General features: G+C 36.2%; 1 pseudogene; it reads left to right on the top strand.

Annotated features, from left to right (window-relative positions):
- Nucleotides 1–1,068: 1,068 nt before the first annotated feature.
- On the top strand, nt 1,069–3,076 carry LOC118055676 (G-type lectin S-receptor-like serine/threonine-protein kinase LECRK3; annotated as a pseudogene).
- Nucleotides 3,077–5,956: the final 2,880 nt, after the last annotated feature.

Genomic DNA, 5,956 nt, shown 5'->3' with positions numbered 1-5,956 from the left:
GAAGCCAGTCAGAGAAGACATTTTTGCTGAGAAGAGTCTGCCAGCAAATGCTCGGTTGTACATTGACTCAGTCCCTGTTGTACCACCTTAATTATACTCTGAATATAGTCATACAGCGGAACCCTGAATCGAACTCACCTTGTTATTACAAGATAAAGAAAGACCGGTTACAGCCAAAGACAAGAGATACATTACTTTACTCATACGTCCACTTGCTGTTCCTGCAAAATACGTGTGGAAAAAACCATAGAATCAACGGTCCATTGAATTCCAATTTTCAGTTTTAAGATTATTCATTTAGGTAGCTGAGAGTAAATCCATCTTCTATGAAGTTTCACGCTGGCCATTCATATCCAAACTAGTGTACTTACGAAAAAATCTCTTAAATTCGAGATTAAAATGAAATCGTGAGGAAGCAAATAAAAGTTTTATTTCAAACAAAACTTGAAAGTTCCCATATATAGTATAATTTCAGGAAAAATGTGCCTCGGAAGGAATGTTCTTGCAGGAAGCTAAACATGAGAACAGAGGAAGATCCAAGTTGAACTGGAGAAAGAAAAGTACAACCTTGTTGAGATTACCCGAATTCAAAATCCCTACTTTTCGCAAATAAATTATAACATGATCTTTTTTTACTATTGTTAATGTTGATGTCTGGGTTAGCTTGTGTGTATCTCGACTAATCCCACATACCCTTAATTTAATGACCATGTAAATTTTCAATAATTCTGAAAGAACTCAAACTCATGATTATTGAAAAACAAACTCGACCTGACTAGTTAAGCTTCCCATAAAGGTTAATTATAACATGATCTTTTGTTAGAAAGTGAGGTTGCTATCTAGCCTTTTGCATCGAAGGACATGAATATAATCCAGTTGTTCTGCCTTGCCCTAGTATTATGGCGGGGTATTAGCATTAGCACCACAATTGGCATCTCTCAAGTAGTTGAAGCTGTCTGCAGGAAGCTAAAGATTGTGTGATCAAAAGCATATTGATGGTACTTGACAAATAAAAAAGAATCTGCTGCAGAAAATTAGAACCAAGAACAGACCCGGGGAAATTAGCAAATGGCTGTTCAAATGGTGGCTACCAAGATGGAAAAAGGGGACCAGCGCCAAGTAATTGCCAAGTTTTTTCAGTGACTTGACTGCATTGACTTTGAAAGCATAAGACTAAGAGCAACAATTTCCACTAATTGGTAGGGAAACGCGGTGGATTTTATGGCTAGACTTTCATGTTCTGTGTGCCTGGCTCGACTGCTGGAAACCAAAGAAATAGACTGGAGTGCTGGAACAATAGACATTCTTATATTGACACTCCCATACCACACAAGAGCTAAATCCCTATCCATGGCTTCTATCATCTTTTTTCTTCTTCTCGCCTTATCTTTTGCAGCTTCAGCTCAAAGAGAGACCAATATAACCCTCGGATCTTCTCTAACACCTATCACAAACTCCTCATGGTTGTCACCTTCCGGTCTTTATGCTTTCGGATTTTTCCGACAACGCGACGGCTATTCTATAGGGGTTTTTCTATCCGGGATTTCACAAAAGACTGTTGTGTGGGCTGCTAGAAGGGATGACGCCCCAGTCCCCAGTAATGCGACCTTGCTCTTCACCAGAAATGGCAGGGTTGTCTTGACATCAGCACAAGGGGGTGAGACTTCGATAGTTTCTGCTTCCCAGCCAGCTTCTTTAGCTTCTATGTCTGATTCAGGCAACTTTGTTCTATATAATTCTGATCGCGAGATTATATGGCAGAGTTTTGACCACCCAACAGATACCCTTTTGCCAACTCAGCAGCTCAGAGCAGGGGCAGAGCTGGTTTCTCCTGTTTCAGAAACTGAACTCTCAACTGGTATTTACCTGCTCAAGATGCAAACTGATGGCAACCTTGTGCAGTATCCTGTTAATACTCCAGATACAGCTACATATGCTTATTTTGATCCTAAATCTAATGGAGGTGATGTGACCCTAAATCTTGATCCGGATGGCCGTCTCTACCTGCTCAATTCCACAGGTTTCAACATAAAAAACATTACAGATGGAGGATATCCCACGAAAGAAACAATTAATATGATGAAACTTGATGCTGATGGGATTTTCAGATTATATTCACAAAATCTGACACTGAATGGAAACTGGTCAGCTGTGTGGTCTTCCACAAGCGATAAGTGCCAACCCAAGGGATCATGCGGTCTTAATGGATATTGTGTTGTGAAGGATCAGGAAGCTGAATGTATTTGTCTTCCTGGATTTAAGTTTGTTACCCAGGGAAATTGGACTTCTGGCTGTAAGAGGGATTTCAATGCTGAAAGTTGCGAGGACAAGAATGGAAGTAGCACATACACCATGGAAGAGCTGTCTAATACTGTCTGGGAAGATGTTTCGTACTCCGTTTTGTCTTTAACAATGAAAGACAATTGTAAGCAAGCCTGTTTGGAAGACTGTAACTGATGGGCAGTACTGCAGAAAGCAAAGGCTTCCTTTGAGATTTGGGAGGAGAAACTTGGAAAGTTCGAACTTGGCTGTCGTCAAGGTGGGGAGAGCCATATCCTCCATGGACAGAAAAGAGCCTATAACCGAGAAGAAGAACCTTGGCACTGGCAGGAGAATCGTAATAATAAGTTGTTCAGTTGTTGCTTTTGGGCTTGCTATGGTGGCGATTTTCGGAATCATCATTTACAGATATCATGTATTGGCATATAAAAAGGTGCCCAAAAATGATAGTACAGGATTGAATGAGGAATTTGCTCCTCGAGCTTTCACTTATGCAGAGCTAGAAGATGTTACTGGTGGTTTCAAGGAAGAAATTGGCGGGGGATCATTTGGGACAGTTTATAAAGGGATAATATCAACTACTCGGAAGGTTGTTGCTGTCAAGAGACTGGAGAAAGCTCTTGCTGAAGGGGAAAGAGAATTTCAGAATAAGATGAAAGTCATTGGGAAAACACATCACAGAAACCTAGTCCGTCTGCTCGGCTATTGCCATGATGAACATCACAGGCTCCTGGTATACGAGTACATGAGCAATGGCTCTCTTGCTGACATACTCTTCTCACTTGAAAAACGTTAACAATTAAGATAAACTATTAATCCTAAGATAAATTCAACGTTAACAATTACAATTCACAAATTATTCAATAATTATATCAATACAATAAAATTATAAATTCAAAATAAATAGAAACAATTAAACACAAATCATCAAATTAGAGTAAAATTAATATACTATTAACAATTAAACACAAATCATTCAAATAAACTAGTGGGTTTATCAATGTTTTCAGGACAATACAATAAAATTATAAATTCAAAATAAATAGAAATAATTAAACACAAATCATCAAATTAAAATAAAATTAATATACTATTAACAATTAAACACAAATCATTCAAAATAAACTAGTGGGTTTATCAATGTTTTCAGGACGGTGATATGGACAAACTTGTGGGTGAAGAAGTGGTCGAAAAGAAACAGTTAGATCAGTGTTATAAAACCCGGCCCGGCCCAGCGGGTCGACCCGGGACCTGAACCGGTCCGGGTAAGACAAAAGACCGGTCAAAGGAAAAAACCGGTCAAACCCGGTCGACCCGGTGGGTTGACCCGTGACCCGAGCTAACCCGGGTGAGACCCGGTATATATATTAACTTTATTGAACGATCACCTGACTCAGGGAAAGTAAAAGGAAAGCTAGAGTTTTTGCCCTAATTTCTTGCAGAATAGATAACAACCAAGAGATTTACTTCTATTGGTATCTCCTGCAGAATAGACAACAATCAACAGAGAGTTCATTTGAGAAATCTACAGGTGCTCTGTCTCTTTTACGTTGATATTGTGTCAAAGCTAAATTATTTGCTTCTATGATTTTCGCATCTGCAGCTCTGCTACTTGCTTTTCACATTTGGGTTTTTGTCTTTGAATCTTCTAGCCCCTATTGGATCTCCCATTTCACAACTTACATCATTCCCTTTCTGTCATTGATTTATTATTTGTTAAATCCATGTCTTTGTTTTTTTTAACTTTCTCAGAACAAACATTCTCAGGACAGTTTCAAAATAATTTGTTAATGAATATACATTATAAAAAACATGCTCCTCTTGGTTTGTGCTCTGTATGATAATCTGGAATAATTAATGTTTTTACAAGTCTTTTATCTGATAATGTTTGTACATTATAATCTGGAATAATCCAGTTTATGCACATTCATTTAAACCAATTACTGCCATACATGTCTATCATTACTCTGTACCATGAATCAATCATTACTCTGCCGAATAGAAATTGCATGTATGCTTTTTGGCAAGATGAATATCAAATTATTATGATGATGAGCAGTTATTCTCATTGCTTCTATGAGTTCCATATTGCAAGTTTTTTCATTTTGTTATTTGAATTAATACAGAGTAAGAAGCTGATTCATGATGCAGCAACAATGGGCATGATGTTGAATACAACAGAGTGATTTCTTCTCTCTACATTCCCAGTCTATCATAGTCCCAGTTTCCCTAATTTCTCATCTTGGTTTATTTGATTGCTCGTGTTGTAAGGGGAAAAAGACAGAGAATGTTGTTTACACGAGATGTTTACAAAAGATTAATGTGTGCCTTTTGTTATTGATCCTGGTTGACCCTCAAGACCCGTGACCCGGTTATTTTAGCGGGTCAACTACCGGGTCAGGTTTTATAACTATGAGTTAGATAGGATGGTTAAAGTGGGACTTTGGTGCACTCTTGATGAGCCATCCCTCCGCCCTTCAATGAAAAAGGTCCTCCTCATGTTGGATGGGACAGTCGAAATCCCGATCCCTCCAAGCCCTTCTTTTTTAACTGCTATATGAGCTGCGTTTTGTGGTTCATAATAAGAGATTCATCTGCAAAGTATTGTATTTTATTTTCATGTCATGTATTCCTTTTCTTTATAAAATTGCTATATGTTTACGCAGCATTTAGGAGCTTCCTGATGATTTTTATTCTAATGTTAATGCCTGTAAAGTTGTTTCCCACCTTATCTCATTTGTCGGGATTATGGCTGGAAAACTGAAACCTATATTTTGGCCAGGTTTCTAGATGGGTAATGCTATTCTCAAGTCTCAACAAATACTAGCAATATGTTCTTCAGAGTTGCAACAACTTGTATTGAGGATACTCCACTTCTGGTAGATGATTTTTAATCAATAGTACGACTCCACTAAATATGTTTTTGGTAAAATGAAAACAATTGTTCCTTTGTTTCATCAGATCTTCCTACACAGCAGAAGATAGCTCCCCCCTCCCATAATTAAGAGGAATAGAAAAATGTGTTTAAATCCACAAGAAAGCTTTCCTGGCGTTGTTACTGCCCATTTAATCTTGCAATGCAAGATTGTTTGAGGAAATTTAGAGGAAGTTACGTTTATTCTGTATAATATTTTATAGTAAAATGTTTTTATGATTTTAATATGTTTGTTTTCCTTGAAGAGAATTAATTTATTTGGAGTCCATTATTAGTTAGGTGGCCTGCACTATATTGCAGCCAACGTTTTATTTTAATAAAAAATATAAAAAAAATATATGGCTCAAAAGCTTTGGGTCTGGTTGCAACAGAAAAATTGAAGGAGTCGAGTCTGACTGCAATGACAAACCCAACAATAATATTTATAATATAAGTAATAATATTTAACTTGTCTGTCTAAATTCTTATATTTAATCTTTTTGAAAAATTATGGGTTTTCTTCAATAGTAATAATAATTTTTTAAATTTTTTTTTATTAATGATAAGAATAATAAATTTCAATTTTACATTTCAAATCAAATCTATGGTTGATTTTCAATATTAATAATAATTTTTTTTAAATTTATTAATTATTTTATTAATAAAATTAATGATAATAAAAATAATAATATTTATAGCACAAAAAACAATATTTTTATATTAATATTTTTAATTATAATAAAAATAATAATATTTATAACA

This window comes from Populus alba, chromosome 5 (assembly GCF_005239225.2).
Source record: "Populus alba chromosome 5, ASM523922v2, whole genome shotgun sequence".
In the NCBI taxonomy this organism is placed as follows: Eukaryota; Viridiplantae; Streptophyta; class Magnoliopsida; order Malpighiales; family Salicaceae; genus Populus; species Populus alba.
This window is presented reverse-complemented; position numbering and strand designations above follow the sequence as displayed.